Source organism: Physella acuta, unplaced genomic scaffold (assembly GCF_028476545.2).
Source record: "Physella acuta isolate Inbredline_101_S28 unplaced genomic scaffold, ASM2847654v3 ptg001129l, whole genome shotgun sequence".
NCBI classification, from domain to species: domain Eukaryota; kingdom Metazoa; phylum Mollusca; class Gastropoda; family Physidae; genus Physella; species Physella acuta.
Genome location: NW_026732646.1, coordinates 135,022 through 160,351, shown reverse-complemented (window position 1 = coordinate 160,351; position 25,330 = coordinate 135,022). Strand labels below are relative to the sequence as shown.

At 36.1% G+C, this 25,330-nt stretch overlaps 1 long non-coding RNA gene across 1 annotated transcript; it reads left to right on the top strand.

Annotated features, from left to right (window-relative positions):
• The first annotated feature begins 8,762 nt into the window (after positions 1-8,762).
• LOC131956125 (uncharacterized) lies at positions 8,763-11,524 on the top strand. The gene is made up of 4 exons (XR_009388933.1): positions 8,763-8,840; positions 10,037-10,176; positions 10,445-10,600; positions 11,428-11,524. It is a non-coding gene; the product is annotated as an uncharacterized LOC131956125 (long non-coding RNA).
• Positions 11,525-25,330: the final 13,806 nt, after the last annotated feature.

The window sequence follows — 25,330 nt, the reverse complement described above, 5'->3', positions numbered from 1 at the left end:
TTCCTACATTTTGTAAGTTGTGTTTTGATATTTTATACATTAAATATTTTAACTAGTTTAACCTTGTGTTCGGCCACAACTGTGTTCGCTGATTAAAGGTTGTATGTAGATTGGATGAGTGTTAATTACAATAGTACCACTAGTTATCCCTAGACATAGAATTCGAGCCCTAGTGTGTCGTTGTGTTAGTGTTCATCCACTTAGGCCGTAAGGCATTTGCATATGACCCCAAAAAAAGAATCCGGGAACGTTCACCGTCTATTTGGCTGATAGATAGGTAAACGTTACAAATTAAACCTTTTAAAAATGTAGTATCCTATTAATTGTTTTAAAAAGAATGTATAATGGAAAATACTATTTTAATATTCGCATTCTTAATCACAAAAATATGTAGAACTTAAAACACATATAAAACGCCTTTATAAAAACAAATCTTTTAAATGCACTGGAAATTTTTACAATCATTATACAAACTTTCTTATTTTAGTAAAAAAGAAGCCGGAAGTTATCTCCCCTAAACTTTCTCGACTATTTTTATATAACACTACGGGGAATGGCAACGCGGGAAATAGACATAATTTTAAATCAATTTTTACTTACTTAAACTTTTTAAAATAGAATCTCGTAGAAAAAAAATTGCGCACCAAGTGAACGCCAAACAATCTGTGTATAATAGTGCGGAATATTAGTAGTTCTTTAAAAATTCATTTTCTTTCTTTGATAAATCGGAAATAGCTTAAATTACTGAAATAGTACTCAAGTTATAGGCTTTTAAAAAACCAAAAAAAGAATAAGTCCTACTTTTGGTTATCGGGAATAGCTGAAAAGTTGATAAAGAACTGCAAATTTTATATAATTTTATATAATATACGGAATTTCATCAGCCTAACTATAACGGTACAAAACTTATCGTATTTACACACAAACACACACACACACTCACACAGACAGACAGAATTGCAGAACCCAGTTGTTGGTCTCGAATACGCATAAAACGCCGACATTTTGATAAATCTGGATTTAGAGTTTTTGCCGGATCAAATTAAGTCACCTATACCCCGTGTTTAATGAAGTACTGAGGTGTAAAACGGTGAAAACTGTCAAAATGTTATGTGATTTTACGTAATTTCGATCACGATTACAATACTTCCTCTGTACTCTGTATACGAGAAAGTAAAAATGTGTGGCTAAATTGGTTAGAGATTTCGTGATAGACAATGTTTTTATTAAACTAAATCAAGATTTTTATCTTCTTATCTTGATATCATTTAAACTATTATGCATTTGTTATTTTTTAATGTATATGTTATCACCTTAAAATCCTTATGATATAATTGCGTGATGCTAACTTCCTGATCGTGTGACCCATTTAATGTTTGTTGTCTTGGTGTAGCAGTAATGGATATCTTTAAACACATAGTTGGATGCGGGCTTGGAGCTATAGCAACGATTGATTCCCAGACGTGTTCCATATGCCCCATCGGTACCTACCAGCCCTTGACCGAGGGGACGAAATGCCTGCCCTGCCCCTCGGATTGGAACACCACTGAAGTTGGCGCTTCAAGTGTCGATGAGTGCTACAGTTTTTCTATAGGTATGTGTTTTACATTTACAGGTAAATATTACCGAAGCTGTTTAAATATTAAGTATCGTAAAACACTGTATAAAATGGAAAATTGTTAAATAACCCCATGAATTTAATAAATACTTCACACATTACAGTTAATTTTTTAATTGTATGTAATATATAAAGCTCAAATATATTCTGTGTCTCTGTATATGTGTATGTAGGCCTATGTGGTGGACGGATTCGTGGTAGACATGCATATAGTAATAAATTAGACTGATCGCTATAGTGTAATATTCTTAAACTGTTTATTATCTAAATTAGTGATTTAGAAAATTATATGAAAGTTTTATGAGGTACCCGAAAGAATAAGCGAGATTCCTATTTGACCCTTACCCATGAAAAACTAAACAAAAACATCATTTTCAAGTGTAAAACAATAATTATATGCGGCACATTTACTGTATCGATTTTTTATTTTTCTTAATTATCAAAACTTAAGAAAAAATTTCTTAAAAAAATAACATTTTGTATGTTTCTTTTGTATTTAAATAAAATGCGCTCAGCTGAAGGCGAATCTCAATTCTAAACGTATACCATCAGCTCACTGCGGTCGAGGCAACATAAAGACGGGCGATGCTCACAGCTGTAGACTATGTCCCCTAGGCACCTACCAGCCTCTGGAGGACGGCAGGTAATGCTTGCCATGCCCTGCCGTCTGGACGTCAGAATCTCCAACTGAATGTAGTGGTAAGACATGACGCTTATATCGTCTACTGAATGTAGTGGTAAGAAATGACGCTTATATCGTCTACTGAATGTAGCGGTAAGACATGACGCTTATATCGTCTACTGAATGTAGCGGTAAGACATGACGCTTATATCGTCTACTTAATGTAGTGGTAAGACATGACGCTTATATCGTCTACTGAATGTAGCGGTAAGACATGACGCTTATATCGTCTACTGAATGTAGCGGTAAGACATGACGCTTATATCGTCTACTTAATGTAGTGGTAAGACATGACGCTTATATCGTCTACTGAATGTAGTGGTAAGACATGACGTTTATATCGTCCACTGAATGTAGCGGTAAGACATGACCCAGCCGCTTATAGCGTCTACTGAATGTAGTGGTAAGACATGACCCAGGCACTTATATCGTCTACTGAATGTAGTGGTAAGACATTACACAGCCGCTTATATCGTCTACTGAATGTAGTGGTAAGACATGACGCTTATATCGTCTACTGAATGTAGCGGTAAGACATGACCCAGCCGCTTATTGCGGCTACTGAATGTAGTGGTAAGACATGCAGCTTATATCGTCTACTGAATGTAGTGGTAAGACATGACCCAGCCGCTTATTGCGTCTACTGCATGTAATGATAAAACGCATGGCATGTGATGTTTTTTTTATATACTGCCTAGTGTGTTTGTGTGATTGTGCGACTTTCTGTCCTTAATGTTTACCTACCAGTAAGTAGTAGTAAAAGTCTTGTGTTAGTATCCTTAAAATCAAAGACAATAACAGGTATAAAGGACGTTTCAACCCAAGGTCTTCATCAGCACAAGACAGTGGGGTTAAACGCTGGGCATAAAAGACAAAAAGGGAGATTATTTTTAGACTTGGCAGTGGCACTATATTGAAATCACATCTTGTCTAAATGACACGATATCTAAATTAAAAGACGCGTCTAATGGGGGGATGGAAGTTTGCTAGTGGGGGGGGGGGGGGTGGAGGGGATTAGATCAACGATACCTATTGGTTAAAACCATATGGTGCCCGACTACTGTTTGCATGAATCTTAGTGCAGCAACCTTTTTTTTTTAAATTTATGTTGTTTAACTGTAACGAAAGTACCCATTCGAACCTGATGGTCGAAATTGTGCAGGTGCAGTAGAGTTAATCTGTTTCAGTGAATTCGGCATATGAAAGGTTTTTGTGATCAGCACTATGCCAAACCGCCTTCACTTTCCCTTAAGATGGTTAGGAATGCTGTACAGAAATGAACCAGTGATTCGAACTCGAGACAACTGGGTTAGCAGTCGTATGCTCTTTACAAGCCCTGGTTATGGGGTTATTTTCCATTGCTGGTCTAGCACACACCAGCGAAGGGGGGCGGGGCGGGTGAGTACATATGTCCCCGGGTGCCGTCCTTAGGGGCGCCAAAATGGGTTTGAAAAAAAGTAAGGACTCATTTTAACAGCAGTTTGAAATATAAATATATATGGGGGGGGGGGGCGCCAAGTTGAAAGTTTGTCCCAGGGCGCCGGGAGGGATTGCTACGCCTCTGGCACACACATTTAGTGTGCTGAATTCTAGAAACACGATTACTACGAGAATTGATTTTGGTACTACCAGAGCCTAAAAAGTAATCCGTTTTAATAACCAATATAATTTGTATATATTTTAACAAATCGTCGACTACATGAATTAAACGCTCATAAATATTAAGTCCTTGTTTCCCAAACAGAGTTACATTTTACCTACAATGGTCAATAGCCACTTACAATGTTTATATTCTTGTTTAGATTAGCAATTTATATAATTTTACGAGATGTTATTTACATCTGCTTTTTCTCCCTATTGCGTTTCTCCCTTCGCTTTGTACAAGTTTTTATTTAACTCACTTCCTCGTCGGTCTGTCGTCAGTCTGTCTACATCGAAACGCCGGAGCAAAAATTCGGACACTTCTACTTGACAGATACGGTTCACATTTGGCATGTGGGTCAAGACGTGAAGACAATGCAATCTGAAATTAAATTTGACTTAATTGGATGCCTAATTAATTTTTATGAATTAATTAAAATTTTGACCAAATTAGTAGGCATTTCTATCTTGAGCAGAATAAAATAATATATCCTGCCCTATGCGGTTTCCGTAGTGGTAAGCAGCCCATGGACTCTATTCTCCGGTTAATCAAAGAGATCATCAGTGGCTTTCATGCAAAAAAAGAGCACAAACGCGGTGTTCTTCAATTTAAAACAGGTTACGATAAGGTGTGGCGAACTGGTCTACTGTTTAAGCTCAAGAAAATCGGCGTCAATTGGAGACTGTACCTGTGGTTAAAGGACTTCCTATTAGAACGTGAAATATACATTAGAGTCGGAGCAGACCGATCTGGCAGCTCAAAAATAACTATGGGCCTACCATTATAGTTTTTTAAATAGTAGTCTAATTTATTTTCTACTTTTTAGTGCATTATTACATAATTTTTTTCCTTACCATTGGTAGTGGAATAGTTTGTGAATAGTTGAATAGTTACACATAGGAAACGTGTAACAAATTTAATAATAGTTAGAAATATAATGTTTATGCATACTGGATTGCATCACATTGTAATCGAATGGTTTTGTGTAACGAAGTGGTATACGTCGATGGGGATGGTTGTGTATCTGTAACGGTTTATAACTTGTATCTATAGGCTCTAATAGATGTACTAGTAGCAACATGATTTAACGATTCGTCCATTAATAACCCATCACAGCGTTACATATTTTGAGTTATAGATGTGCTTCACTTTTTAATAGCATATTCTAAAGTTATTTTATACCCTATATATGTATTTAATAAGTTAGATGGGTAAATACATAGCATGAAATGAAAGAGAAATGCAAACTGATTCACAAAAACGTCTCCGTCATGTACATCGATATTTTTGTAAAAGAAACTTTGCATTGTAGTTTCACTTTCTCGTATACAAAGTATAGAGAAAGAATTGTAATAGTGCAAAAAAAAAAAAAGAAATAGAGATTTGCTAATGTTTGCAAATCTCGATGTTTTACAACTCCCCGAAACGGAAAAACATAGTTTTGCAATCTTGTCCGTGTGTCTGTGTGTATGTGTGTATGTATGTTTGTGTGTATTAATATGTGAACACGATAACTTGAGTACAGATACAGCTTGGTTGATGAAATAACATTTAAAGGTATTAGATCAAATTTGTAGATCTGTATAAACTATTGAGCGATTTCCGATAACCGGAAGTGGATTTTTTCTGCTTTCAATTTTCAAAAGCCTATGATTTGAGTAATATTTTAGATAGATAAATGAAATTTCACAAGTAAGTTAAAAATTGCACTATCTGCCTTCAATCAAATTTTGACTAATTTTTGTTGATTCAAAGTAGCAATTTACGCTATTTCCTAAGTACTAATAATATTCCGCACTATTATACACATTTAGTTTGGCGTTCACTTGGTGTGCAATTCTGTTTTCTACAAAATTCTATTCTATTTTAAAAGGTTTAAGTAACTAAAAATGGATTGAAAATATTGTCTATACCCCGAGTTTCCATCTCCAATAGTGTTATATAAGGATATTCAAAAAGCTTTAGGGGAGTTAACTCCCGGTTTATTTTATTAGCAGTAACATTTGTATGTAGTTTCAGAAAGTACAAACAAAAAATATTTTATCTATCAATTCAGTTTTTTTATTACTTTACACTACTTACAGATTTGTGCTTATCACATATGAATATGATTACTATCGTCTTCTATATTTTTACACAGTTTTTCTCCTACCTTGACCTCTCTATGCACCCTCACCTTAAGCCCAGCGCAGTGGCGTAGCGAGGTCGGGTGTCACCCGGTGCGGCACTTAATGGTGTCACCCCCCCCCCCCCCCAGAGGCGTAGCGACCCTTCCCGGTGACAAACTTTCAAATTTTCGATTTGCAGCCCCCCCCCCCCTCAAACTTTCGATTTGCACCCCCCCCTCAAGTTTTTCTCTATATATTTTGCTATTTTTTGCCTTGGTGTCACCCCCTAAATGGGGTCACCCGGTGCGGTCCTCACCCCCCCGCCCCCCCCCTCGCTACGCCCCTGGCCCAGCGTAAACTCTAACGATAATGCCATTTTCTTTGTCCTACCTCTCGCACCTGTAAATTTTATGATTTATGTTTCGCCATAAAATAAGAATTTATAGTTAACTTTGTTTTTCCATTTAAAGATTTTATTACTATTTTTTTTCATTATTTAAAGTAAAATTCTGCCTAATATATATATATATATATATATATATATATATATATATATATATATATATATATATATATATATATATATGTATGTATGTATGTATGTATGTATGTATGTATAATTTACAAGGAGATGTTTGTGATTTAATTTATTATGTGTTAAACAGGTAAGATATTTTGCCAAAAAAAACTACTACTCTAAAACCGGTTTCGAACCTTGCACACCCTGCCCGTTGAACCAGCACACGATCTCAATAGGTAGTAGTTATTGCAGCTCTATTGATTGTGAATATGACGGTGTGATAGAGATGACTAGGGAAGGACCCGCTTGTCACAGTAAGTTTTTAAGTTTAAGCGTCACATTAAATTTTAATGCATTTAAACTTTTTTTAATCCAATCTTCTTGGCCTAAGGCCTTATTTGACTAGAGAAAGAAGGATCAGTCGAAACAAAAGACATCTTTAGTACTTTGTGCAATCTTCTATAAGAAAATATGATCAATTATCCTTAGAAAACATTTAGAGCCAAATAAAAAATGCATAGGCCTATTCTAGAAGACTCTAAATTAGACTCTACATCACTATTGAATTGAATTCTTGTCATTTTATAAAACGCTAAAAATTAATGTACCAAATTCTACTTAATTTATTTTAAAGAAATTTGTATTTTCCCCAAACGTCTAGAAAGTACTGTAGTATGCTGCCGGAGTTACTTGATATCAAGTGCATTCTACTTGATCGTGTACATAGTATACAAAATATTGTAATCGTGTAGAATTTTCGACACAAATTTAATGTTTTGCTGTTTTACACATCCCCACTGTATCGTATATATATATATATATATATATATATATATATATATATATATATATATATATATATATATATATACATATATATATATATATATATATATATATATATATATATATATATATATATACAATATATAAAACAGATTTTTTGAAGACATGCATATTGGTAAAAAACTCGACTTGATAGCAATAGTTGCCCCACGTTTCATCCGATCTCCATGAAACTTAGGGAAGTTGTTGAGATTACTACATAATAGGTTCTGTTCTCAGTGACTGCGCCTCGGTAGGGTGCAAGGTTGACACCTTGCTTTCCAATGAGTCTACGTCCGCTCTATACAGTGCGATAGACTATGGAAAAAAAATTGGTGTATTATAGTCGTTAACCTAATTCAGCCAGGCGCGTCCACCAGCACCTCGGCATGGTGCGATATGGCGCCCCGGGTTATTTTTTGAGTACTATGGCGCCTACGTTAGTTTAATGAGCACTCTATACTAGTAACGCGGTGGCCTACGACCTTTGATGATTAAACTGAGCCAGGAGCCGTAATCAGGGGCTCTCAATAGCGCCGACGTTTGTTCTACCTGACTATTACGGTGAGTGATTAATGTACGCTCAAGGGTTTCAAAGAGCACGCCATAGGGCGTGCTGGTCAGTAGTGTAGGAAAACCTGCGTCTTCAAAAATATGATCTAAGTGCAGGCATTGTTTACATTTAGATAAATAATAATTTAGAAAACAAGGTCACACGTCTAAGAATATATGACTGGTAACCTAATATATTTCGTTAGACTTTCTTCTAGCCCTTCGGCAACGCGCGTTGACGGGCAATAGTGGAATATAACGGATGCGTTGAAAACATACAAAACTTTAAATCGAAATTATCACAAATTTCGACGTTTATAGCCCCCTGAGCCGGACAAACTTAATTTTGCCACAATGTCCGCCTCTTTGTTTGTCTGAAAAGTAAACACGATAACTTCAATGCCGTATCAGTTAAATTTGCCACATTTAAAAAGTATGCTATAGTTTTCTATCAACTTTTGAGCCATTTAAGGAGATCATTCCCGCTTTATTGCATTTAAAAATTTGCCGTTTCATTTAAATTTGCCACATTTAATAAGTTAAGGAGATCATTCCCGCTTTATTGCAATTCAAAAATTTGCCGTTTCATTTAAATTTGCCACATTTAATAAGTATGATATAGTTTTCTATCAACTTTTGAGCGATTTAAGGAGATCATTCCCGCTTTATTGCATTTCAGTCTACGACGTCATATTGAGCGAGAACTTTAACTGGTATAGTGGCCGTAATTTAAAACTTTACACAATTCAAGCTTGGTTCAACTTTCCCCATGATTTGTATAACAGTCAAGTCGTGATTAGCTTAGCACACATACCAGGAGCGGCATATTTTGGCTGTGGTGATTTCACACTCTCACTGTATTCAGCACCCGCTGACAAAGTCAAAATCAGAAAGTAGGTGACAAGCTAACTTCGTATACTGTTCTTTAGTAAAATATAAAACGATAAACCCAAACTCATGGAAAAAAGTTCACGGAAACGACATATCCCAGAAATCATGGACGGAATATTTCAGCTGAAATAATACGCGGCACAATGCCGACAGGAGTAGTGTATGAATTTTAATCGAATTGTCACTTTTTATCCATCGTGTACTATACCAATAGTGAATAATTTTAAAAAGTAATTATGCTCAATAAAATACATTTAAAGTTTTTATAGTATAATATACTTTATGCCATTAAAAAAAGTAATTAATATTTTTTATTCTCTTTTTTTATAAAACGAAACAATTAAGCTTGATTTATTTGCTTAAATTCACTTAATTCAAAAGAATTACTCAGGTAATTCACTTGGCCATATGGAAAAAGGGCCGTGGGATTCTACGCCCTTGACGATTGCTGAAAACTGAATATGAATGACCGCATGCTAATAAAAGCTTATTCCAGTTTCTTCCAGGCATCTCTTCGGGGGGGGGGGGGGTGGGAAAGGGGGGGGGGGGCTCTGTCCCCCCAAAAAAAGTCTACCGCCGCCCCCCCACCCCCAAACGAAATGAAATGTATATAATTTATATAGAAAATATATACTTTTAACAGTGTCCGGTCCCCCCCCCCCCCGAAGAAAGTCTACCGCCCCCCACCGAAAATCTCAAGTGCCCCCCCCCCCCCCACGGATAAAAAAAGTCTGGAAGAAACACTGGTTGTAGACCAAATACCAGGGGTAACTCAAAAAGCGTTTGCTTCTGGGCTAATTCGTTAAAATGGTTAAAACTGACCTTAAGTATTTCCTTATATAATATTGTAAATTTATGTAAAACGAAGGGGATTTTCAAAATGTTTTTTAAGGCATTTAGGCTCTGTACATCTGAATTTTCCACAATGGTTTGCGTAGATATGTTGCAGCTGCATATCCTGTGTTCACCCTTTCTCTTTGACACAAAGTAAATTTGAAGCTTTGGTTCACACAATTTTATCTCCAATAAAAAGACCCGAAGAAACTTGGATTCGTTTTTTTTTTTGCCCCTAAATACATTTTAGTAATCTTGGGCTAACTTGTTTATTTAGCCACTTATATCTTTTTTTATGTTTTTTGAAAGTAGTTATTCTACTTACACGACTTGATTTTTATAACCGCCCATTGAATATTTGCAGACAATGGTACCACGTCGCTGTTGGTAGTTCAAACGATAGACAGACACTCTATGTTGATGGTGAGTTAAGGGAGACGAACATGTCTACACCAGTGAGAAATTGTAAAAATATAACGTTTAAACCTTCGCCGAAGTTGCCAGGTCAGTTTATGTATAATAGTATGAATAGTATGAATATATTTAAACCTATACATATTCTCTCTCTCTCTCTCTCTCTCTCTCTCTCTCTCTCTCTCTCTCTCTCTATATATATATATATATATATATATATATATATATATATATATATATATATATATATATATATATTATTTTTAAATTTTTTTAACTATGCTATTTAAAAAAATACTTTTGATTTTCTCGTTAACTCTAAGTGGGACTTTAAATTATATTTTTTGTATCTGAATAGAACTGAGAGTAGTCTCCCTGCACTTAATACCACAGTTGCTTGATGAAAAGTAAATTAGAGAACTTACTTCTTCGTGTAGTGCACTTGCACATGGGTATGGTGTTGTTAAAGGATTGGTTGAAAGGAATCTTTCGACGTTTCCCATGTCTTGCTATGGTAATGTTAAAATGTATTAATGTTTATTAGTTTTATAAATAATGTTGCTATTACTTCGATGTTTCAATGTAGCAATGTTGCAGTTCTTGCATGTTCTGATAGTCGTTCAATAAAATCTTAAAATAGAGAGAAAAAAAAAGAACACAGAAAATAAAAGTAAAGACAATATGATTACTATAGAGATTTGTCTAAGTTGATAGAAATAAGAAACAAGGAACAAAAGATAGCTCGTGTAATACAGCTAGATAAAAAAAAAAGTTAGGTCAGGTCGAGTCATGTTACGTTAGGTTAGGTTATGCTAGGCTAGGCTAGGCTAGGCTAGGCTAGGCTAGGCTAGGCTAGGCTAGGCTAGGCTAGGCTACGTTACGTTACGTTACGTTACTTTGCATTACATTGTATCCTCTCCTGGAACATAGGCTACTGACAAAAGCTTTCCGTGCATCTGTGTTGTGGGATAATCTCTCCTACTACTCTGAGGTGTCTTCAATCTTCTTGGTGTCATCTTTTAAGCCACGTCTCCAGGCCTTCGTTATTCAACTTTTGCCCAGCTTATTCAGGTGCAGGAATCGTTATGCTGGATACGGGCTTTATGAGTGTCTAGCCGATCCATCTCCATCTTCTCTGAAGGATCTCTTCTTCGGGAGGTTATTGGTTTGTCTGTTGCAAGAGACCTTTTTTCTGATGATGTTAGGCAAGCGGAATTCGCATGTAGATAAATATAGATGCAGGAATATGGATGTTTTATAGTCGAACACCAATACGTAAAATTAGTAAATATGTTCAGTACATGAATGTATAGTTTGTGTATATAAAATGTGTCTTTAAAGTTTCTAGTAGTTGTACGAACACAACATGTAACGGACACGGCAGCTGTGTCAGTATTAGGAATGGCCACAAGTGTCGGTGTTGGGACTTATGGTCAGGGGACAGTTGTCAGGTAATATAACAAAATGTAAAGAATCCTTTTTAGATATTACACGCCATTGGGCAGATAAAGTAGAATCCATATGTTACTTGAACTCGGTTTTTAAAGATAAGGTGTGGTCAGCACTTTGCCCAGCCGCCTTAACTTTCCGTAACATAAGTTAGGGCAGAGGCGTAGCGAGGGGGGGGGGGGGGGGGCGGGGGGTGCGGACCGCACTGGGTGACACCATTTGGGGGGGGGGGCGGGTGACATGAGGCAAAAAAATAGCAAAATATAGAGAGAGAAACTTGAGAGGGGGTTGCAAATCGAAAGTTTGAGGGGGAGGGAGGGGGGTGCAAATCGAAAATTGAAAGATTGTCCCCGGGAAGAGTCACTAAGCCTCTGGGGGATGACATCATTAAGTGCCGCTCTGGGTGACACCCGACCTCGCTACGCCAGTGAGTTAGGGACCTATCAGAGCTGGGTAGACTCAGCTTAGTTCTATTCACTTGGACCCGGAATCGAACTCCAGACCTTTGGGTTAGCAGCACAGCGCTCTGCCGCTTAGGCCACGCCACCTCACGTTAAACAATTAGTATTAACCTTAGGCACGATTACAGGTCTAAGTAAGTTTCGGTGTTGTGAATACTGGTCAGTATGGTAGACTATAGCAAAATCAGTTTTACGTTTTATCTTACGTTCGAGGAACGTTCAATATTGAAGTGATTTTGCACGAATTTAAGTTTAACTTAGAACTAATAACTATATGTTAGCTTTTAATACAACATTTTACAATTGGCTTTGCATTCACGGCATGTTTCCTTTGAACTATTATTTGTTGGAGTGGGTAAACAGGGGGGTTGGGGGTTATAGCTTCGTAAGAGCAAGACGGACGACTTTGATTCAGTATTCACATTAACAACAATGTCGACATCCCCTTTTTAAATCACCAGAATGTTTAGTTAAATGGTGAGTCAAATTTGACAAGATATCGCCATATAACATTTTAAAATCACTCTTTGTTTAAGATGAAAACTTAATGTATAATATTTCTTTTCGAATAAAAAAAAACGTAGTTTCTTTACCAACCGTAATTGTGCAGATGGTATTACACACACAGGATGAACCATACTATTGTAACGACCATCTATAGGGCTGTTAAGTAAGCCACCAACCAATTCTATGGCTGATGCAGGTTTTATTGAGCCGTAGAACTGGTTTGTGACCTACTTACCAGCCCTATAACGACTGTAATTTTACGAGTGTTACCCCTTCAACAGGATGAACCAAATTATTGTAAAGGCCATCAATGCGCCTCTGGTTCTAAGTGTATCAACAACGTAACTTCAAGGAACTACACGTGCTCCTGTGCTCAAGGCTTTTCTGGAAGGTTTTGCAGCCAATCAAAGAGTGAGAGGTTTCTTATAATACTTCACTTTCCTGATATAAAATCTTTTGTTATAGTCATAAAACTGAATATATTATCAAACTATTTCATTTTAAGCTTCATAAAATCATATTATATACGTACATAAGCATGTTTAGAAAAACAAATTCTGATTTTTTAAAATAATTGTATGCACTTCATATACGCAGCCGTAATTATTTAATTAAGAAAAAATTACATAATGAATAAAACTTAATTCAAAATTGTTTCCAAGTGTAGAAATTATTAATTAATACATGACCATATTTAAACAAATGACGATATGTTTTATTTTTTTTTCATAAGACACTACTCATGTTGCATTGAAAGTTGCAAACTACAAGAGTATTTTTTTTTCAGAAGTATCTACCTACAGAGAAAATGTAGGATGCTGTTTCTTTTTACTGTTTGCAGATGATGATTGTTCTTGTCTCTACAGTAAGTTACAGTTTGTAATAGGGCTGGTAAGTAGGTCACCAACCATCTCTACGGCTCAATAAAACCTACATGAGCCACAGAACTGGTTGGTGACCTACTTACCAGCCCTATTGGTCTTATAACCAACTATGGCTACATAGAACTTTAATAAAAAATTTAAAATTTCCCCGTCAGAGTGCGAAGCCCTAAAAACTGATTCTATCAATATGGACAATGTAACATGTACCACGGACAGAGACAAAGATACCATGGTATGTAAGATCAACTGTAGGCCGGGCTACATGCTTGACCGTGATGTCCACCTCACGTGTGGGCGCATGACTGATTACACATGGTCACACGTCGCCAAACACAACCCGTTGGGCTGGCTTCCTGAATGTGTGGGTGAGTGGGTTTGTGGGGGGTGGGGGTTTCACAATAAGTGGGTGTTTGTTTCACTTTATGTGGGTGTTTGTTTCACTTTGTGTGGGCGTTTGTTTCACTTTGTGTGGGTGCTTGTTTCACTTTGAGTGAGTGTTTGATTCACTTTATGTGGGTGTTTGTTTCACTTTGTGTGAGTGTTTGTTTCACTTTGTGTGAGTGATTGTTTCATTTGTTTGGGTGTTTGTTTCACTTTGTGTGAGTGTTTGTTTCATTTTGTGTGGATGTTTGTTTCACTTTGTGTGGGTGTTTGTTTCACTTAGTGTGGTGTTTGTTTCAATTTGTGTGGGTGTTGTTTCACTTTGTGTGGGTGTTGTTTCAATTTGTGTGGGTGTTTTTTTTAACTTTGTGTGGTTGTTGTTTCACTTTGTGTGGGTGTTTGTTTCAATTTGTGTGGGCGTTTGTTTCACTTTGTATGGGAGTTTGTTTCACTTTGTGTGGGAGTTTGTTTCACTTTGTGTGGCTGTTTGTTTCACTTTGTGTGGGTTTTGATTTACAGTGTGTGGGTGCTTATTTGACTTTGTGTGGGTGTTTGTAATTTTGTGACGATCTGTGATGAGGGGGAGCGAGGGTTCAATTAGTGTGACGTCACACTTTGCACTTTTTAAAGAACAAATCGTGACGTTATGAGGATGACCCCTTACATGATAACAGGATAGATTAACGCTAAGGAAAACATTAATTTTATGCAATATGAATTAATTTAAAGACTTTTCATAGCTTTGAATTTTATATCACCACCGATTCGTACAGGTGAGATGTTAGCTAGTATTTCTAGTGATCCGGCACGTCTAGTTATCGCTCAGAAGACGATTATCACCAGAGCCCCCCAACCCCCCCCCCCCCCCCCCAGAAGAAAGTCTACCACCCTCCCTGAACGAAATATAATCTAGATAGAAAATATTTACTTTTACCCGTGTCCGCCCCCCCCCCCCCCCCAGATTTTTAGTCCGCCCCCCCCCCCCCGAAAATATTAAGTGATCCCCGGAGTAAAAAGTCTGGAAGAAACACTGTTTACCACTTTGAAACTGCTATCATATAGGGTCAACAAAATGAACTGAGAAAGAGAAAGGGGCACATTTTCTTAAAACTTATTAAACGTTACTGTCACAACCTTTTTGTGTGACTGGGTTCACGATATAAACTTGTCACAGGCCTTTCTCCTACCTTTTATATTACACATACAAAATCAAAAAGACAAGCCTTCTTTTGCAGTTTTTCATATTTATTTTGTTTTCACACAGGCGGCGTGTTCACCTAAGCTACGCCATCTTCTTGCCTCCTTTTTTCTCCTGTTCCTTTCGCGCATGCGCACAGCCACTGTCTCCCTGATGCAATCTCGCCTTTTTTACAACCCACACACTCCCAAGATACAATCCACCAATATTTCACTGTTATACGCCCTTTTTCCCGTTTAAAAAAATAATTTATTATTTTTTTTTGTTATATAGATCACATTCACTTTAAAATTTTCATGTTACATGTAACAGTGAAATGAAAATCATGTTGAAAAAGAAACTTGCTAATGAACATCCTAAATTTTTTATATGTACACTTTTTAAATTAAAACAATGATATTCATAAAATACTTGGCAATATGCAAAGTTTCACTTATCTAATAAGTATCACCATTAAGGAAAATTGTAACTAAGGTAAACCTTCTTAGTTTAGTAAGAACAAATGAATCTAACTAAGGAACATCTCCTCTTAGTGTAACAAAAAAAGAAATCATTAAACCTCACTAAGGAATAATGCCTCTTAGTTTATCTCAAATAAATCTAACTGAGGAAGACTCTATTTTAGTAGAACAAAATTATAGCTATGTGATAGCTCCCATGGGCAAATCATAAACTTGATTTCCCTACTTCACTGGCTGAGGTAAACTCCTCATCATAACATATGTAAATTACCACATCTGTCAGGTCATACTGCCATAATCATGTTCATTACTTAACAAGATATACAGTATACATCAAAATCATAAAAATACAACAAAATGTATGTTCCTTTTCATTACTAAATTAAAATAGTGATAAAACATATTTATAAAGGTCATATTATGACTTATTCCTATCTTGCTCACATTTTTAAAATGTTAATGTTCTCTGAAAGTACACATCACATACTACATTATTCAAAATTTCCTTATAAGGATTGGCTGATATGTCTCAGGTCATTATTTTCTTTAGTCAGTTCCATGTTGTTTTTTTTTCATCTTCAATCTGTCTTGATAAAAAATTCAGCTAGTGTATTGTGCAGTCCCTTTACAGGTTAGCTTTTCTTGACATAATGTTCTTAGACAAATCCATTTTCCTTATGAAAGCAATATTTACCAAGTCAAAATTCCAAACACATAGTTAAGCTCTGTTAATTGCATACAACTTTAACCAACATTAAGATCCATTAGCATTACCATATAAAGTGTTAAAGAAATACACAACTGTTATGTTCACAAACATCAGTTAACAAAATACAAGGTCCAATAACAAACTAAACATTTGTTAACCAATTATGATAACAAACTCAATGCTATAATTTAAATGGTTTGCTAACTTATACATTTTTAAAAGTCAATAACATGTCAAATAATGTATGTTAGTAGTCCTCAGTGTTGGTAGCTATACTTTATATCACTGATGCTTAAGCACCAATGCACACAACATAAAGAGTAACAGATTTTGTTAGCCAAAAAGGAATGTGTAGAGCTAATCAATGAAATAAATTTTTTTTAAACTGTTGGGTTTGGTGATACAACTAAAGTGGTTAAAAATTACATTGTTACATCCACTAAATCAGGTTCTATATGCATGATAACTGATGTTATATATTAAAGCTTGAAAGTAAAATCTTAAAGGAGTAGTAATTTCAGCATATTTATCCACAAAATATTATAAAAATTGCATAGTCCAAACAATGATTTCACTTCTTTCTTTGTCCTAGGAGTTTTGATATTTAATATTTTGTCTCTGTTTCCTTCAGTAGGTCTAATTTCTTTATTTCCAACCTTAAATCCTAGGATTTCTACTGTATTTACTCCCACATGCAGTTTCTCTGGTGCTATGGTAACCCCATGTTTTCTAAGTCTTTCCAGTAGTTCTTTTAGCGTTTCTATGTGTTCTGCCCATGTGTTATTATGTATGCATATATCATCAACAAAGAAAACCAGGTTTTTCATTCTCTCTGTCATTTTATTCATGCATTTTTGGAACGTGGCGGTACTGTTCACAAGACCGAACGGCATCACCTTCCATTGACATAGACCTTTGCTAGATGTAAAGGCGGTGTATTGTCTTGACCATTTTTCCAGTCCTATTTGCCAGAAGCGTTTGTTCAAATCACAAGTGGTGAAAATTGAGGATTTACTGATTGTTTCCAAAAAGTCTTTAGGATCATTCATGGGTTCAGCATCTATCTTAGTCCTTTTATTCAACTCTCGATAGTCACAACATATCCTTGCTTTGTTGTTCTTTTTTGTTACTATTACCATGGGTGATGAGTATGCTGATTTTGTTCTTTCTATTTGCCCAGACTCAAGTAGAAAATCCAGTTCTGCTTCAACAGCTTCTCTATAAGCAACTGGTACTTGGTAATGTTTCCCTTTCAAAGCACTATAATCAGTCAATTCTATTTTGTGTTGAATCGTTTCAGTAAAACCCATTTCTGTAGTAATCTCATCCTTGTACTCATTTATTATTTTGTCCATTATGTTTTTCTCCTTCACTGGGATATGATAAGTCTTAATTTCTTGTGTATTACAGCTTTCATTTATTATAGTACAGGCCATATGTTCCTCTTCTATCAGTTTCTCTGGCTCTACATATAATTTCTTCATTCTGTCTATGTGTATAGGAGTGTTATTTCCCTTTATGTTTATTTCATAATTTACATCAGATAGTTTCTTGATTACTTCAAAAGGTCCTTGAATTACATCTATGTTTTTTCTGTCTGGCAGTTTGACAAAAACTAAATCTCCTCTTTCAAAAGTATCTATGTTTGTTTTTTATATTTCTGTGCCTTTCACTGGCTAACTGTGCATTCTCTTGGGCTGTCTGGACATCATAAAGTATTTTCTCTCTAGTCTGGTTTACTAGTTCATGAGGATCAAACTCCTCTTCCTGTTTATTTAATAATTCAAGTTCAAAAGGAGAAAAACCTGTTGACTCATGTTTAGTCTCTCTGTTTGCGAATAGTACTTGAGATTGGTTACTTTTACTTTTTGCTAACTCTAACTCATGCTGTCTCTGTTTGTCTTTGTCTTCGGCCTCCATTTTAACTTTTGCTAGATCTGGTTCCCTGTCAGCCTCCCTGTTGACTTTTTCTTTCTCAGCCTCCATGTTAACTCTTTTCTTCTCATTCTCCATTTAAATTTTTCCAACTCAGCCTTCATTTTAGCTATTTCCTTCTTAATCTCCATTCTATATTTAACTTTAGCCTTCTCAGCCTCCCTTTTAACTTTTTCATCAGCTGCCTTCTTTTCTACCCAATTTGCCTTCTCTGCCCCAGTGTATCCTAACAAATCAGCCACCTTAATGTATTTGACATAGAACTCGATATCCATCGTAATGATGCAAGCACAGTTACTCAGTTACAATACTAAATCTAGATTAAATTCTTTCCTTCACGGTGTTGAGCACCGACCACTTCTGACACCAAAATGTCCCAACCTTTTTGTGTGACAGGGTTCACGATATAAACTTGTCACAGGCCTTTCTCCTACCTTTTATATTACACATACAAAATCAAAAAGACAAGCCTTCCTTTGCAGTTTTTCATATTTATTTTGTTTTCACACAGGCAGCGTGTTCACCTAAGCTACGCCATCTTCTTGCCTCCTTTTTTCTCCTGTTCCTTTCGCGCATGCGCACAGCCACTGTCTCCCTGATGCAATCTCGCCTTTTTTACAACCCACACACTCCCAAGATACAATCCACCAATATTTCACTGTTATAGTTACACTTTCTACCAAGATTGAATGCATTAAAATATAAAACTGTTTTATCAATATACACTACACTGCTACTTTCGCTTTCGTTTTCAACCAGATGCCTCGTCTGTGACGTTGAGAACTTTCAAAATGGAAGTCAGGATGAAAACAAGAAACATAGCTCTTGTGAAAGCAGCTTTACAACGAAATACCCACAAACTAATATTTGAAAAATGCCGCTACTGCACGAAAGAGGTCTCCATTAGGACTGAAGGTTAATATCATCATGTGTTCATTTTTCATCATTGTTTTTTTTTAAATTCCTGTTTTTTTATTCGATTCAACACTATGTCTGTATAAAAAAAAATTGCGACCCAAACGATTATACAATGACAAAGAGCTGAATATAAATAAAAAAATTAGTTCCAAAATTATTATCTTTATACCTTTTGATATTTTTTTAGCTTCACTATTGCGCGGTTAATTAGTACTATTTTCGAATATGATTGTTTTAATTACTTATATTTTTTTTGTATTTTTATAAATACACATTAAAACTTTGATTTTGTATTATCAATTACAATAAAGCTTGCTTCAACGTAAAAATAAACTTGTGTCCATTGTAAAGATTTTTTTAAATAAATGTTTTTTCTTAGGGGTACGAATTACCCACTTTTCCACTACACTAAAAAAAATAGTCCTAAGAACAGTTCGTCTCAACTACAATCTATATATATATAATTCTCTTCTGGGAGTCGTTAGAAAACAAGCAGCGAGCGCGCCTTTGCAGTCCCCTCTCTTCCTCTCTATCGCTATCACTACCACCCTCACCCCACCCACACATTATCTGGTGAGCTGTAGTTCACTCTAAATGTTTACAAATCGTAGAGCCGGGTTTAGTGACGGCTATTAGGGACTGATAATTTAGTTTGAAACGATTTTAAACTTACATGAGGTAACTAAGAGGAGGCTTCTTTCACTTGGGGGGGGGGGGGGGGGTGTAGGGTAGGGGTTGGGGGAAAGGGGGGGGGGGGGTTAGTGTTTTAAGGCAAATATTTTCAGTGGCAGCATTGGTACTGTCGAATTCACAAATTATGAATTACTGAAAAGTAGAAAATAAAACAACTAAATAGCGGCGTATGATACGCCGCGGGTCGGCTCGTACACATAAATAATGTATTAAACTCCAATACTATAATCGTTGAAAATAAATGTATTTTGAATTTTTCACCGCAAATTATTCAAAGTAAATATCACCTTCGCATTGATGTTCGAAAATAATTAAACTTAAAAATAATTGATACATGTTCTACATACGTCCCAGTTTTCTAGCTTTCCCCTTGCAAGAACACATTAGTGTTTACTTGACTTGGTGGTGGACATTGCAAAACAAAAATCAGGACGTGCAGTTTAAATATACTCTTAATTTTTACATTGTTAACACATATTTGATCTCTATGCTACACGTTTGATATATTTTGTTGATTAATTTCATTCATGTTGATGATTAATTTTTAAAATTTTAAATATAAAAATGTAAATACTTTAGCATATAAGATAAATAAGTTAAATAATGCTGGAGTTTTGATATTTGTTTCGTTGCATTCCAGAATCTTTATTATATCGAGTAATTTTATTGTGTGAGTAATGAGGTTATTTTACGAGCAAGATTCGATTAGCTTTAGGGTTAGGTCAAAAATTCGGATTTTGGATTCGAGGAAAATAACAATGGTGTCTAGACTGAAACAATTGCAAAATCAGAAGGTCCTGACCAAAATCCTGGGATAATAGATGAATTTTTTTTTATTGTAGATCCCCTTGTTGTGAGCATTGTTGTGTCTGCCACCTCACCAAGCATCCTGTCAAGTACAGCTACAGGTACGTATATATATATATGTGTGTGTGTGTGTGTGTACGTGTGTGTGTGTTTGTGTGTAATTGGTAACCGGACCTTTGACCACAGGTGCTTTGACCACAGGACCTTTGACGACATGTAATTTGACCACAGGTGCTTTGAGTATTAGGGCTTTGAACATAGGTGGTTTGGCCACAGCGGGGCTTTGACCATAGTGGTTTTGTCATAAGAACGTCAAGGACAAGGAATAAAAAGATTCGTATTAATATTGTAAGGTGCGACATAATTGAATAATATGATTATTCATTATGTATAAATATTTGTCATCTATACCACAGATTTTACAAAGTTTATTTTCCTGTTTGAAAGTTATACTATTAGATCATTTTTTTATTTATACAGGTTTTTTTTTCCACAAAGACTTCTGGAAAAATATTTGACTTTTTTATGTGTCTGCAGTTTTTACTTTAAGTATTTCTACCTTTGTGCTGTCTGCTCTTGCTGCCTCTTCTGATTTCATTTTTTTTTACTTGGTGGTATAATAAAATACATGTATAATCTTTCAAAGGGTATTGTTCGTCCTGTGAACAATAGGCTTAAACAATACTACATATAATATGCATTTCATATTTTCTAACCTAAACAATGATAAGTCTAAAAGGGACATTTTAAAAGCCAACAATATCTGTATGCTTCTTAATGGATATAATTGAACACCATCACAACTGAAGTTGCTAAATATACAATTATTAAATGAGCATTAAGTTTTTATAATAATATCTGCTCATATTTTAGGCTATTGTTAAAATAAAAATTATTTGAGCAAATTAAGTTTATTATACAGGAGAAAAAAATATATTTTGTAGATAAAGATACAGAGACAGTTATTGAAAAGATGAAGGAGTTTGACACAGTCTCAACACTGCTGTACCGTCACTCAAGAGATATCTTAATTACGTGGATGGACAATAGGCTCGTCGAGGCTGACCTTTCAACCCTGAATACATCAGTCAGCCATAATTGTCCGATTGGAACTAGGTTTTTTCACGAAGTTTGTGGTAAATACCCTCGTGACTTATCAAATATACATTTGTATACTTACATTACTCTAACTATAAAGTTGTAAACTTTCCCTTTCAAACCTGACGGTCTTTGGGGCAAGTGAAGTTGAGTTCGCTTGTTTCTGTAACCTCAGCATATGAAGAGATAGTGTGGTCAGCCCTATGCCCAGCCGCCTTTACTTTCCCTAACGTAGGTACCCATCAGAGTTGGGTGGACTCAGGGACGGTCTACTGACTTGAACCCGGGTTCGAACTCGAGACTTACGGGTTAGCAGTCCAGCTCTCTACCGCTAGACCACTCCGTCCCATACAATAATATTAAATTATTCTACATCTTTTTTTTAAAGGAAATTAAATGTTTTGTAATAATTTTAAAGAAAAATGTGTGGATGAAATAAAATAAAATAAAATTTTCTCGAGCTTTATAAAATAAAACAACCATATCCGATTACATATTTAAAAAGCGACCGACGTTTTATGGTTTGACTATGTTAATTTTCTAATGCTACCGACCACCATTTGACAATCACTAGTACAGTAACAATGTGTAAGTAACGCATGAAAATATTTCCTCTCTGTGTGCCAGTGAGCTGTGGACGAGGCACGTATTGGGAGAATGGAGAATGTAAGCTCTGCCCCATTGGTTACTACCAGCCCAGCTTGACGAGAAGCTGTTGCTACCTGTGTCCAGTTGGTAAGCTCTTGTTGGTCACTTCCCACTACTTCATATCTCTTCCACTGCTTGTGTCCAGTTGGTAAGCTCTCGTTGGTCACTTCCCACTGCTTTCATATCTCATCCACTGCTTTTGTCCAGTTGGTAAGCTCTCGTTGGTAACGTCCCACTACTTTCATATCTCATCCACTACTTGTGTCCAGTTGGTAAGCTCTCGTTGGTCACTCCCCACTAATTTCATAGCTCATCCACTGCTTGTGTCCAGTTGGTAAGCTCTCGTTGGTCACTCCCCACTACTTTCATAGCTCATCCACTGCTTGTGTCCAGTTGGTAAGCTCTCGTTGGTCACTTCCCACTACTTTCATATCATATCCACCGCTAGATTTAAGGGAACAGAAATGCGGGCTTCAGAATTTCTATTTTAGAATTTTCGTTTTTTTATTTAATTTGCATAAACGTTAACATGGGGTTTAGATGTTTTGTCGAAAATCGCATCCCGTTAAAAGTTAAAAACTAAAAGCTGTAATAAAAAAAAAAAGACGAGGCATTTTAGAAGTTATGGGAAGGCGTGACCCTAGGTATACAGAGCGCTTGGCTGCTAACGCGAAGTCTCGAGTTCGAATCCGGGTCCAATTCAGTTGAACGTTACTGAACCTACCCCGCTCTGAAGGGTAGGCCTGCCTAACTTATATTAAGGTAAATTAAGGTGGTTTGGCAAAGTACTGACCACATTTTTCCTTCAAATGTCACGGTATTGAAACATATGATCTCACTTCATCTACCCAAAAAAACGCTATGTCTAAAGAGAATAATTTACTTATTATATTTTTACAGTAAAAAGATCATGAGAGCGGATAGCTATAATGAAATTCAAACCCTTTTAAAACTAGAATGAACATATTTAAATCATCAGATATAAATAAAAAAACAAATGGAAATTACAGTACAAAGGAGATGACCACATTAACCAATACATTGCTGTGTATTTTGATTGCTCACTATTTTAAAATACCTAAAAAATGTTGACACAGGTACAAGTACGGCAGGGCTTGGGGCTCGATCCAAATTATACTGTATTGCCGAGCCTCAAAGCCTTTACCCGCGTGAACTGGGCTATTGGGATGATGACGATGACAAAAATGTAACGGCAGTGACAATTGTTGACGTTTGTCTAGTTGAAGAAGAACATGATGGTAACTATCGATACATACTTAAAAGTTGTAAAAGTGTTTTGTATTTTGCATATACATTAAAACAAACACATAGTTAAAAAAACCAGTCATTTTTGTTAGGTACTAATTAGAATAATAACCTAACATGCGGGTGATTATTTACAAGTACAAAGTGGTGTGGATTAGGTTATTGTATATATATATATATATATATATATATATATATTGTATATATATATATATATATATATATATATATATATATACATGACTAACCCCCCCCCCCCCCCCACATCCCCGCTCCATTTCTATTCAATGTTAATAATTGAAGCTCTTCTTCTTTTACTTAGACAACTTATTATTGAGATAAAAATAAGTTACTACACTTTTCGTGTTTAACTCAAAACTTTACCATCTGGCTTCCACATCTCCCATATGGCAATTAGGCTCCCCCCCCCCACTCCTCTCAATTTCCCTCCCCGTCTAATCTCAAGAGATCTCATCGTAAAATTTAAACCTGCCACGCCTCTTCTCTCTGCACATTCACACAAGTACTATTCTGGTGGCGTTACTGTGGACGTACACCGGAGCAGGACATTATCCCCCCTCTCCGACATTATATCCCCCTTCGGAGCTATTGCCCCATAACCCCCCCCCCCCCCACCCACCCACCAATTATCATTCCTAATTTGGGACAAGGTTATGGTTACAATCAGGATTCCAGTCAGGGTTAGGGTTGGAAGTAGGTTCAGAATAGATTTTGGCTTGATGTTGTGCTTAGGTTTAACTATAGGTTTGGCTTTGAGGGTAGGGGTTACTCAAGATGGGGAGGGGTAATTCACAGAGTGGATAATGACTCCGGGGGAAAATGTCCCGGTGTAGGGTGGGGAATTGACGTGGGGTTGTGGGCGTCCTCTACCTGCAGTACCCTACTGACCCCTACTTCCTTTTTAATTGGTATTCGCCTGTATACTCTTTAGGCGTATATAAGGATTTTGATCTTGCCAATGTATTTTGGTATAAATTATAAATAAATAATATTTATACTTGTAAACCCAGTGAGTTCGTTTTAGTATATACATTTTTGGTGCGCAGACCTTTGACCACAGGGGCTTTGACCATAACGGGGCATTGACCATAGGACCTTTGACAATAATTTTGATTGTTGTGTAACTATATTTTAAATTGCGGCAGGATGTAATAATATGTTAATTCATCTGTCCTTTAGTTAACCATACAAGTATTATTTATTTGACTATACTGTTGGCATTTTTTTTTATCCTTTATATATGCTATGTATTTTCAAGTACATCTACATTATTTATTTGTGAAACTTATTATAAGTCGCATTATTTATATTTCATTTATATTTAAAATAAATCTATGAGGCCTAGCACCAGCCGTTATGTGGAGATTAAAATATCGTTATTTATTTGTTTTAGTAAATTTCTATTAATTGACTCTCATGAAACATGTATGAAATCGTATTAATTCTATCAAAAGTTTAAATCAAATAACAGTTTATAATATATATTTAAAAATCTATATATTATGGTTAACCCCTTCTGTGGTCAAAGCCCCGTTGTGGTCAAAGCCCCACTGTGATCAAACCTCCTATGGTCAAAGCCCATTTGTGGTCAAGCTCCGCTGTGGACAAAGCTCCTATGGTCAAACATCCTATGGTCAAAGCCCATTTGTGGTCAAGCTCCGCTGTGGATAAAGCCCCTATGGTCAAACATCCTATGGTCAAAGCACCTGTGGTCAAAGCCCATTTGTGGTCAAGCTCCGCTGTGGACAAAGCTCCTATGGTCAAACATCCTATGGTCAAAGCCCATTTGTGGTCAAGCTCCGCTGTGG